General features: G+C 38.6%; 1 protein-coding gene across 2 annotated transcripts in view; it reads left to right on the top strand.

Moving 5' to 3' along the window:
• The window catches only part of RNF32 (ring finger protein 32), a 117,686-nt gene that overhangs the window by 17,637 nt on the left and 87,628 nt on the right, over positions 1–12,421 (top strand). The window lies entirely within an intron of this gene.

Raw genomic sequence — 12,421 nt, 5'->3', positions numbered from 1 at the left:
TCTTTGCACAGCAGTGTTCTATATCAGTGTTCTATCTTTGCACAGCAGTGTTCTATATCAGTGTTCTATCTTTGCACAGCAGTGTTCTATCTTTGCACAGCAGTGTTCTATCTTTGCACAGCAGTGTTCTATATCAGTGTTCTATCTTTGCACAGCAGTGTTCTATATCAGTGTTCTATCTTTGCAGAGGAGTGTTCTATATCAGTGTTCTATCTTTGCACAGCAGTGTTCTATATCAGTGTTCTATCTTTGCACAGCAGTGTTCTATATCAGTGTTCTATCTTTGCACAGCAGTGTTCTATATCAGTGTTCTATCTTTGCACAGCAGTGTTCTATATCAGTGTTCTATCTTTGCACAGCAGTGTTCTATATCAGTGTTCTATCTTTGCACAGCAGTGTTCTATCTTTGCACAGCAGTGTTCTATATCAGTGTTCTATCTTTGCACAGCAGTGTTCTATATCAGTGTTCTATCTTTGCACAGCAGTGTTCTATATCAGTGTTCTATCTTTGCAGAGGAGTGTTCTATATCAGTGTTCTATCTTTGCACAGCAGTGTTCTATATCAGTGTTCTATCTTTGCACAGCAGTGTTCTATATCAGTGTTCTATCTTTGCACAGCAGTGTTCTATATCAGTGTTCTATCTTTGCACAGCAGTGTTCTATATCGGTGTTCTACCTTTGCAGACGAGTGTTCTATATCAGAGTTCTCTCTTTGCACAGCAGTGTTCTATATCAGTGTTCTATCTTTGCACAGCAGTGTTCCTTATCAGTGTTCTATCTTTGCACAGCAGTGTTCTATATGGTGTTCTACCTTTGCAGAAGAGTGTTCTATATCAGAGTTCTCTCTTTGCACAGCAGTGTTCTATATCAGGGTTCTATCTTTGCACAGCGGTGTTCTATATCAGTGTTCGATCTTTGCACAGCAGTGTTCTATTTCAGGGTTCTATCTTTGCACAGCGGTGTTCTATATCAGTGTTCGATCTTTGCACAGCAGTGTTCTATATGAGTGTTCTATCTTTGCAGAGCAGTGTTCTATATTAGTGTTCTATCTTTGCACAGCAGTGTTCTATATGAGTGTTCTATCTTTGCACAGCAGTTTTCTATATCAGTGTTCTAGCTTTGCACAGCAGTGTTCTACATCAGTGTTCTATCTTTGCACAGCAGTGTTCTACATCAGTGTTCGATCTTTGCACAGCAGTGTTCTATATCAGTGTTCTAAATCAGTGTTCTATCTTTGCAGAGCAGTGTTCTATATCAGTGTTCTAAATCAGTGTTCTATCTTTGCATAGCAGTGTTCTATATCAGTGTTCTATCTTTGCAGAGCAGTGTTCTATATCAGTGTTCTATCTTTGCACAGCATTGTTCTATATCAGTGTTCTATCTTTGCACAGCAGTGTTCTATATCAGTGTTCTATCTTTGCACAGCAGTGTTCTATATCAGTGTTCTATCTTTGCACAGCAGTGTTCTATATGGTGTTCTACCTTTGCAGAAGAGTGTTCTATATCAGAGTTCTCTCTTTGCACAGCAGTGTTCTATATCAGGGTTCTATCTTTGCACAGCAGTGTTCATTATCAGTGTTCTATCTTTGCACAGCAGTGTTCTATATGGTGTTCTACCTTTGCAGAAGAGTGTTCTATATCAGAGTTCTCTCTTTGCACAGCAGTGTTCTATATCAGGGTTCTATCTTTGCACAGCGGTGTTCTATATCAGTGTTCGATCTTTGCACAGCAGTGTTCTATTTCAGGGTTCTATCTTTGCACAGCGGTGTTCTATATCAGTGTTCGATCTTTGCACAGCAGTGTTCTATATGAGTGTTCTATCTTTGCAGAGCAGTGTTCTATATTAGTGTTCTATCTTTGCACAGCAGTGTTCTATATGAGTGTTCTATCTTTGCACAGCAGTTTTCTATATCAGTGTTCTAGCTTTGCACAGCAGTGTTCTACATCAGTGTTCTATCTTTGCACAGCAGTGTTCTACATCAGTGTTCGATCTTTGCACAGCAGTGTTCTATATCAGTGTTCTAAATCAGTGTTCTATCTTTGCAGAGCAGTGTTCTATATCAGTGTTCTAAATCAGTGTTCTATCTTTGCAGAGGAGTGTTCTATATCAGTGTTCTATCTTTGCACAGCAGTGTTCTATATCAGTGTTCTATCTTTGCACAGCAGTGTTCTATATCAGTGTTCTATCTTTGCACAGCAGTGTTCTATATCAGTGTTCTATCTTTGCACAGCAGTGTTCTATATCGGTGTTCTACCTTTGCAGACGAGTGTTCTATATCAGAGTTCTCTCTTTGCACAGCAGTGTTCTATATCAGTGTTCTATCTTTGCACAGCAGTGTTCCTTATCAGTGTTCTATCTTTGCACAGCAGTGTTCTATATGGTGTTCTACCTTTGCAGAAGAGTGTTCTATATCAGAGTTCTCTCTTTGCACAGCAGTGTTCTATATCAGGGTTCTATCTTTGCACAGCGGTGTTCTATATCAGTGTCCGATCTTTGCACAGCAGTGTTCTATTTCAGGGTTCTATCTTTGCACAGCGGTGTTCTATATCAGTGTTCGATCTTTGCACAGCAGTGTTCTATATGAGTGTTCTATCTTTGCAGAGCAGTGTTCTATATTAGTGTTCTATCTTTGCACAGCAGTGTTCTATATGAGTGTTCTATCTTTGCACAGCAGTTTTCTATATCAGTGTTCTAGCTTTGCACAGCAGTGTTCTACATCAGTGTTCTATCTTTGCACAGCAGTGTTCTACATCAGTGTTCGATCTTTGCACAGCAGTGTTCTATATCAGTGTTCTAAATCAGTGTTCTATCTTTGCAGAGCAGTGTTCTATATCAGTGTTCTAAATCAGTGTTCTATCTTTGCATAGCAGTGTTCTATATCAGTGTTCTATCTTTGCAGAGCAGTGTTCTATATCAGTGTTCTATCTTTGCACAGCATTGTTCTATATCAGTGTTCTATCTTTGCACAGCAGTGTTCTATATCAGTGTTCTATCTTTGCACAGCAGTGTTCTATATCAGTGTTCTATCTTTGCAGAGCAGTGTTCTATATCAGTGTTCTAAATCCGTGTTCTATCTTTGCAGAGCAGTGTTCTATATCAGTGTTCTATCTTTGCAAAGCAGTGTTCTATATCAGTGTTCTATCTTTGCACAGCAGTGTTCTATATCAGTCTTCTATCTTTGCACAGCAGTGTTCTACATCAGTGTTCTATCTTTGCACAGCAGTGTTCTAAATCAGTGTTCTATCTTTGCAGAGCAGTGTTCTATATCAGTGTTCTAAATCAGTGTTCTATCTTTGCACAGCAGTGTTCTATATCAGTGTTCTGTCTTTGCACAGCAGTGTTCTATATCAGTGTTCTATCTTTGCACAGCAGTGTTCTATATCAGTGTTCTATCTTTGGACAGCAGTGTTCTATATCAGTGTTCTAAATCAGTGTTCTATCTTTGCAGAGGAGTGTTCTATATCAGTGTTCTATCTTTGCAGAGCAGTGTTCTATATCAGTGTTCTAAATCAGTGTTCTATCTTTGCAAAGCAATGTTCTATATCAGTGTTCTATCTTTGCACAGCAGTGTTCTATCTTTGCACAGCAGTGTTCTATATCAGTGTTCTATCTTTGCACAGCAGTGTTCTATCTTTGCACAGCAGTGTTCTATATCAGTGTTCTATCTTTGCACAGCAGTGTTCTATCTTTGCACAGCAGTGTTCTATATCAGTGTTCTATCTTTGCACAGCAGTGTTCTATATCAGTGTTCTATCTTTGCACAGCAGTGTTCTATATCAGTGTTCTATCTTTGCAGAGGGGTGTTCTATATCAGTGTTCTATCTTTGCACAGCAGTGTTCTATATCAGTGTTCTATCTTTGCACAGCAGTGTTCTATATCAGTGTTCTATCTTTGCACAGCAGTGTTCTATATCAGTGTTCTATCTTTGCACAGCATTGTTCCTTATCAGTGTTCTATCTTTGCACAGCAGTGTTCTATATGGTGTTCTACCTTTGCAGAAGAGTGTTCTATATCAGAGTTCTCTCTTTGCACAGCAGTGTTCTATATCAGGGTTCTATCTTTGCACAGCGGTGTTCTATATCAGTGTTCGATCTTTGCACAGCAGTGTTCTATTTCAGTGTTCTATCTTTGCAGAGCAGTGTTCTATATTAGTGTTCTATCTTTGCACAGCAGTGTTCTATATGAGTGTTCTATCTTTGCACAGCAGTTTTCTATATCAGTGTTCTAGCTTTGCACAGCAGTGTTCTACATCAGTGTTCTATCTTTGCACAGCAGTGTTCTAAATCAGTGTTCTATCTTTGCAGAGCAGTGTTCTATATCAGTGTTCTAAATCAGTGTTCTATCTTTGCACAGCAGTGTTCTATATCAGTGTTCTGTCTTTGCACAGCAGTGTTCTATATCAGTGTTCTATCTTTGCACAGCAGTGTTCTATATCAGTGTTCTATCTTTGGACAGCAGTGTTCTATATCAGTGTTCTAAATCAGTGTTCTATCTTTGCAGAGGAGTGTTCTATATCAGTGTTCTATCTTTGCAGAGCAGTGTTCTATATCAGTGTTCTAAATCAGTGTTCTATCTTTGCAAAGCAGTGTTCTATATCAGTGTTCTATCTTTGCACAGCAGTGTTCTATCTTTGCACAGCAGTGTTCTATATCAGTGTTCTATCTTTGCACAGCAGTGTTCTATCTTTGCACAGCAGTGTTCTATATCAGTGTTCTATCTTTGCACAGCAGTGTTCTATCTTTGCACAGCAGTGTTCTATATCAGTGTTCTATCTTTGCACAGCAGTGTTCTATATCAGTGTTCTATCTTTGCACAGCAGTGTTCTATATCAGTGTTCTATCTTTGCACAGCAGTGTTCTATCTTTGCACAGCAGTGTTCTATATCAGTGTTCTATCTTTGCACAGCAGTGTTCTATATCAGTGTTCTATCTTTGCACAGCAGTGTTCTATATCAGTGTTCTATCTTTGCAGAGGGGTGTTCTATATCAGTGTTCTATCTTTGCACAGCAGTGTTCTATATCAGTGTTCTATCTTTGCACAGCAGTGTTCTATATCAGTGTTCTATCTTTGCACAGCAGTGTTCTATATCAGTGTTCTATCTTTGCACAGCAGTGTTCCTTATCAGTGTTCTATCTTTGCACAGCAGTGTTCTATATGGTGTTCTACCTTTGCAGAAGAGTGTTCTATATCAGAGTTCTCTCTTTGCACAGCAGTGTTCTATATCAGGGTTCTATCTTTGCACAGCGGTGTTCTATATCAGTGTTCGATCTTTGCACAGCAGTGTTCTATTTCAGTGTTCTATCTTTGCAGAGCAGTGTTCTATATTAGTGTTCTATCTTTGCACAGCAGTGTTCTATATGAGTGTTCTATCTTTGCACAGCAGTTTTCTATATCAGTGTTCTAGCTTTGCACAGCAGTGTTCTACATCAGTGTTCTATCTTTGCACAGCAGTGTTCTACATCAGTGTTCGATCTTTGCACAGCAGTGTTCTATATCAGTGTTCTAAATCAGTGTTCTATCTTTGCACAGCAGTGTTCTACATCAGTGTTCGATCTTTGCACAGCAGTGTTCTATATCAGTGTTCTAAATCAGTGTTCTATCTTTGCAAAGCAGTGTTCTATATCAGTGTTCTATCTTTGCACAGCAGTGTTCTATATCAGTCTTCTATCTTTGCACAGCAGTGTTCTACATCAGTGTTCTATCTTTGCACAGCAGTGTTCTAAATCAGTGTTCTATCTTTGCAGAGCAGTGTTCTATATCAGTGTTCTAAATCAGTGTTCTATCTTTGCACAGCAGTGTTCTATATCAGTGTTCTATCTTTGGACAGCAGTGTTCTATATCAGTGTTCTAAATCAGTGTTCTATCTTTGCAGAGCAGTGTTCTATATCAGTGTTCTAAATCAGTGTTCTATCTTTGCAAAGCAGTGTTCTATATCAGTGTTCTATCTTTGCACAGCAGTGTTCTATATCAGTGTTCTATCTTTGCACAGCAGTGTTCTATATCAGTGTTCTATCTTTGCACAGCAGTGTTCTATATCAGTGTTCTATCTTTGCACAGCAGTGTTCTATATCAGTGTTCTATCTTTGCAGAGGAGTGTTCTATATCAGTGTTCTATCTTTGCACAGCAGTGTTCTATATCAGTGTTCTATCTTTGCACAGCAGTGTTCTATATCAGTGTTCTATCTTTGCACAGCAGTGTTCTATATCGGTGTTCTACCTTTGCAGACGAGTGTTCTATATCAGAGTTCTCTCTTTGCACAGCAGTGTTCTATATCAGGATTCTATCTTTGCACAGCGGTGTTCTATATCAGTGTTCGATCTTTGCACAGCAGTGTTCTATTTCAGTGTTCTATCTTTGCAGAGCAGTGTTCTATATCAGTGTTCTATCTTTGCACAGCAGTGTTCTATATGAGTGTTCTATCTTTGCACAGCAGTTTTCTATATCAGTGTTCTAGCTTTGCACAGCAGTGTTCTACATCAGTGTTCTATTTTTGCACAGCAGTGTTCTACATCAGTGTTCTATCTTTGCACAGCAGTGTTCTATATCAGTGTTCTAAATCAGTGTTCTATCTTTGCAGAGCAGTGTTCTATATCAGTGTTCTAAATCAGTGTTCTATCTTTGCATAGCAGTGTTCTATATCAGTGTTCTATCTTTGCAGAGCAGTGTTCTATATCAGTGTTCTATCTTTGCACAGCATTGTTCTATATCAGTGTTCTATCTTTGCACAGCAGTGTTCTATATCAGTGTTCTATCTTTGCAGAGCAGTGTTCTATATCAGTGTTCTATCTTTGCACAGCAGTGTTCTATATCAGTGTTCTATCTTTGCAGAGGAGTGTTCTATATCAGTGTTCTATCTTTGCAGAGGAGTGTTCTATATCAGTGTTCTATGTTTGCACAGCAGTGTTCTACATCAGTGTTCTATCTTTGCACAGCAGTGTTCTATATCAGTGTTCTATCTTTGCAGAGGAGTGTTCTATATCAGTGTTCTATATCAGTGTTCTATCTTTGCAGAGCAGTGTTCTATATCAGTGTTCTAAATCCGTGTTCTATCTTTGCAGAGCAGTGTTCTATATCAGTGTCCTATCTTTGCAAAGCAGTGTTCTATATCAGTGTTCTATCTTCGCACAGCAGTGTTCTATATCAGTCTTCTATCTTTGCACAGCAGTGTTCTACATCAGTGTTCTATCTTTGCACAGCAGTGTTCTAAATCAGTGTTCTATCTTTGCAGAGCAGTGTTCTATATCAGTGTTCTAAATCAGTGTTCTATCTTTGCAGAGCAGTGTTCTATATCAGCGTTCTATCTTTGCAGAGCAGTGTTCTATATCAGTGTTCTAAATCAGTGTTCTATCTTTGCAGAGCAGTGTTCTATATCAGTGTTCTATCTTTGCAAAGCAGTGTTCTTTATCAGTGTTCTATCTTTGCACAGCAGTGTTCTATATCAGTGTTCTGTCTTTGCACAGCAGTGTTCTATATCAGTGTTCTATCTTTGCACAGCAGTGTTCTATATCAGTGTTCTATCTTTGGACAGCAGTGTTCTATATCAGTGTTCTAAATCAGTGTTCTATCTTTGCAGAGGAGTGTTCTATATCAGTGTTCTATCTTTGCAGAGCAGTGTTCTATATCAGTGTTCTAAATCAGTGTTCTATCTTTGCAAAGCAGTGTTCTAAATCAGTGTTCTATCTTTGCATAGCAGTGTTCTATATCAGTGTTCTATCTTTGCAGAGCAGTGTTCTATATCAGTGTTCTATCTTTGCACAGCATTGTTCTATATCAGTGTTCTATCTTTGCACAGCAGTGTTCTATATCAGTGTTCTATCTTTGCAGAGCAGTGTTCTATATCAGTGTTCTAAATCAGTGTTCTATCTTTGCACAGCAGTGTTCTATATCAGTGTTCTATCTTTGCAGAGCAGTGTTCTATATCAGTGTTCTATCTTTGCACAGCAGTGTTCTATATCAGTGTTCTATCTTTGCACAGCAGTGTTCTATATCAGTGTTCTATCTTTGCACAGCAGTGTTCTACATCAGTGTTCTATCTTTGCACCGCAGTGTTCTATATCAGTGTTCTATCTTTGCAGAGGAGTGTTCTATATCAGTGTTCTATATCAGTGTTCTATCTTTGCAGAGCAGTGTTCTATATCAGTGTTCTAAATCCGTGTTCTATCTTTGCAGAGCAGTGTTCTATATCAGTGTTCTATCTTTGCAAAGCAGTGTTCTATATCAGTCTTCTATCTTTGCACAGCAGTGTTCTACATCAGTGTTCTATCTTTGCACAGCAGTGTTCTAAATCAGTGTTCTATCTTTGGACAGCAGTGTTCTATATCAGTGTTCTAAATCAGTGTTCTATCTTTGCAGAGGAGTGTTCTATATCAGTGTTCTATCTTTGCAGAGCAGTGTTCTATATCAGTGTTCTAAATCAGTGTTCTATCTTTGCAGAGCAGTGTTCTATATCAGCGTTCTATCTTTGCAGAGCAGTGTTCTATATCAGTGTTCTAAATCAGTGTTCTATCTTTGCAAAGCAGTGTTCTTTATCAGTGTTCTATCTTTGCACAGCAGTGTTCTATATCAGTGTTCTGTCTTTGCACAGCAGTGTTCTATATCAGTGTTCTATCTTTGCACAGCAGTGTTCTATATCAGTGTTCTATCTTTGGACAGCAGTGTTCTATATCAGTGTTCTAAATCAGTGTTCTATCTTTGCATAGCAGTGTTCTATATCAGTGTTCTATCTTTGCAGAGCAGTGTTCTATATCAGTGTTCTAAATCAGTGTTCTATCTTTGCACAGCAGTGTTCTATATCAGTGTTCTATCTTTGCACAGCAGTGTTCTATATCAGTGTTCTATCTTTGCACAGCAGTGTTCTATATCAGTGTTCTATCTTTGCACAGCAGTGTTCTATATCAGTGTTCTATCTTTGCACAGCAGTGTTCTATATCAGTGTTCTATCTTTGCACAGCAGTGTTCTATATCAGTGTTCTATCTTTGCACAGCAGTGTTCTATCTTTGCACAGCAGTGTTCTATATCAGTGTTCTATCTTTGCACAGCAGTGTTCTATATCAGTGTTCTATCTTTGCACAGCAGTGTTCTATATCAGTGTTCTATCTTTGCAGAGGAGTGTTCTATATCAGTGTTCTATCTTTGCACAGCAGTGTTCTATCTTTGCACAGCAGTGTTCTATATCAGTGTTCTATCTTTGCACAGCAGTGTTCTATATCAGTGTTCTATCTTTGCACAGCAGTGTTCTATATCAGTGTTCTATCTTTGCACAGCAGTGTTCTATATCAGTGTTCTATCTTTGCACAGCAGTGTTCTATCTTTGCACAGCAGTGTTCTATATCAGTGTTCTATCTTTGCACAGCAGTGTTCTATATCAGTGTTCTATCTTTGCACAGCAGTGTTCTATATCAGTGTTCTATCTTTGCAGAGGAGTGTTCTATATCAGTGTTCTATCTTTGCACAGCAGTGTTCTATATCAGTGTTCTATCTTTGCACAGCAGTGTTCTATATCAGTGTTCTATCTTTGCACAGCAGTGTTCTATATCAGTGTTCTATCTTTGCACAGCAGTGTTCTATATCAGTGTTCTATCTTTGCACAGCAGTGTTCTATATCAGTGTTCTATCTTTGCACAGCAGTGTTCTATATCGGTGTTCTACCTTTGCAGACGAGTGTTCTATATCAGAGTTCTCTCTTTGCACAGCAGTGTTCTATATCAGTGTTCTATCTTTGCACAGCAGTGTTCCTTATCAGTGTTCTATCTTTGCACAGCAGTGTTCTATATGGTGTTCTACCTTTGCAGAAGAGTGTTCTATATCAGAGTTCTCTCTTTGCACAGCAGTGTTCTATATCAGGGTTCTATCTTTGCACAGCGGTGTTCTATATCAGTGTTCGATCTTTGCACAGCAGTGTTCTATTTCAGTGTTCTATCTTTGCAGAGCAGTGTTCTATATTAGTGTTCTATCTTTGCACAGCAGTGTTCTATATGAGTGTTCTATCTTTGCACAGCAGTTTTCTATATCAGTGTTCTAGCTTTGCACAGCAGTGTTCTACATCAGTGTTCTATCTTTGCACAGCAGTGTTCTACATCAGTGTTCGATCTTTGCACAGCAGTGTTCTATATCAGTGTTCTAAATCAGTGTTCTATCTTTGCAGAGCAGTGTTCTATATCAGTGTTCTAAATCAGTGTTCTATCTTTGCATAGCAGTGTTCTATATCAGTGTTCTATCTTTGCAGAGCAGTGTTCTATATCAGTGTTCTATCTTTGCACAGCATTGTTCTATATCAGTGTTCTATCTTTGCACAGCAGTGTTCTATATCAGTGTTCTATCTTTGCACAGCAGTGTTCTATATCAGTGTTCTATCTTTGCAGAGCAGTGTTCTATATCAGTGTTCTAAATCCGTGTTCTATCTTTGCAGAGCAGTGTTCTATATCAGTGTTCTATCTTTGCAAAGCAGTGTTCTATATCAGTGTTCTATCTTTGCACAGCAGTGTTCTATATCAGTCTTCTATCTTTGCACAGCAGTGTTCTACATCAGTGTTCTATCTTTGCACAGCAGTGTTCTAAATCAGTGTTCTATCTTTGCAGAGAAGTGTTCTATATCAGTGTTCTAAATCAGTGTTCTATCTTTGCACAGCAGTGTTCTATATCAGTGTTCTGTCTTTGCACAGCAGTGTTCTATATCAGTGTTCTATCTTTGCACAGCAGTGTTCTATATCAGTGTTCTATCTTTGGACAGCAGTGTTCTATATCAGTGTTCTAAATCAGTGTTCTATCTTTGCAGAGGAGTGTTCTATATCAGTGTTCTATCTTTGCAGAGCAGTGTTCTATATCAGTGTTCTAAATCAGTGTTCTATCTTTGCAAAGCAGTGTTCTATATCAGTGTTCTATCTTTGCACAGCAGTGTTCTATCTTTGCACAGCAGTGTTCTATATCAGTGTTCTATCTTTGCACAGCAGTGTTCTATCTTTGCACAGCAGTGTTCTATATCAGTGTTCTATCTTTGCACAGCAGTGTTCTATCTTTGCACAGCAGTGTTCTATATCAGTGTTCTATCTTTGCACAGCAGTGTTCTATATCAGTGTTCTATCTTTGCACAGCAGTGTTCTATATCAGTGTTCTATCTTTGCAGAGGGGTGTTCTATATCAGTGTTCTATCTTTGCACAGCAGTGTTCTATATCAGTGTTCTATCTTTGCACAGCAGTGTTCTATATCAGTGTTCTATCTTTGCACAGCAGTGTTCTATATCAGTGTTCTATCTTTGCACAGCAGTGTTCCTTATCAGTGTTCTATCTTTGCACAGCAGTGTTCTATATGGTGTTCTACCTTTGCAGAAGAGTGTTCTATATCAGAGTTCTCTCTTTGCACAGCAGTGTTCTATATCAGGGTTCTATCTTTGCACAGCGGTGTTCTATATCAGTGTTCGATCTTTGCACAGCAGTGTTCTATTTCAGTGTTCTATCTTTGCAGAGCAGTGTTCTATATTAGTGTTCTATCTTTGCACAGCAGTGTTCTATATGAGTGTTCTATCTTTGCACAGCAGTTTTCTATATCAGTGTTCTAGCTTTGCACAGCAGTGTTCTACATCAGTGTTCTATCTTTGCACAGCAGTGTTCTACATCAGTGTTCGATCTTTGCACAGCAGTGTTCTATATCAGTGTTCTAAATCAGTGTTCTATCTTTGCACAGCAGTGTTCTACATCAGTGTTCGATCTTTGCACAGCAGTGTTCTATATCAGTGTTCTAAATCAGTGTTCTATCTTTGCAAAGCAGTGTTCTATATCAGTGTTCTATCTTTGCACAGCAGTGTTCTATATCAGTCTTCTATCTTTGCACAGCAGTGTTCTACATCAGTGTTCTATCTTTGCACAGCAGTGTTCTAAATCAGTGTTCTATATTTGCAGAGCAGTGTTCTATATCAGTGTTCTAAATCAGTGTTCTATCTTTGCACAGCAGTGTTCTATATCAGTGTTCTATCTTTGGACAGCAGTGTTCTATATCAGTGTTCTAAATCAGTGTTCTATCTTTGCAGAGCAGTGTTCTATATCAGTGTTCTAAATCAGTGTTCTATCTTTGCAAAGCAGTGTTCTATATCAGTGTTCTATCTTTGCACAGCAGTGTTCTATATCAGTGTTCTATCTTTGCACAGCAGTGTTCTATATCAGTGTTCTATCTTTGCACAGCAGTGTTCTATATCAGTGTTCTATCTTTGCACAGCAGTGTTCTATATCAGTGTTCTATCTTTGCACAGCAGTGTTCTATATCAGTGTTCTATCTTTGCACAGCAGTGTTCTATATCAGTGTTCTATCTTTGCACAGCAGTGTTCTATATCAGTGTTCTATCTTTGCACAGCAGTGTTCTATATCAGTGTTCTATCTTTGCACAGCAGTGTTCTATATCAGTGTTCTATCTTTGCAGAGGAGTG

Source organism: Pelobates fuscus, chromosome 4 (assembly GCF_036172605.1).
Source record: "Pelobates fuscus isolate aPelFus1 chromosome 4, aPelFus1.pri, whole genome shotgun sequence".
Classification (NCBI taxonomy): Eukaryota; Metazoa; Chordata; class Amphibia; order Anura; family Pelobatidae; genus Pelobates; species Pelobates fuscus.
The sequence above is the reverse complement of the archived record's forward strand: the minus strand, read 5'-3'. Positions and strand labels throughout refer to the sequence as shown.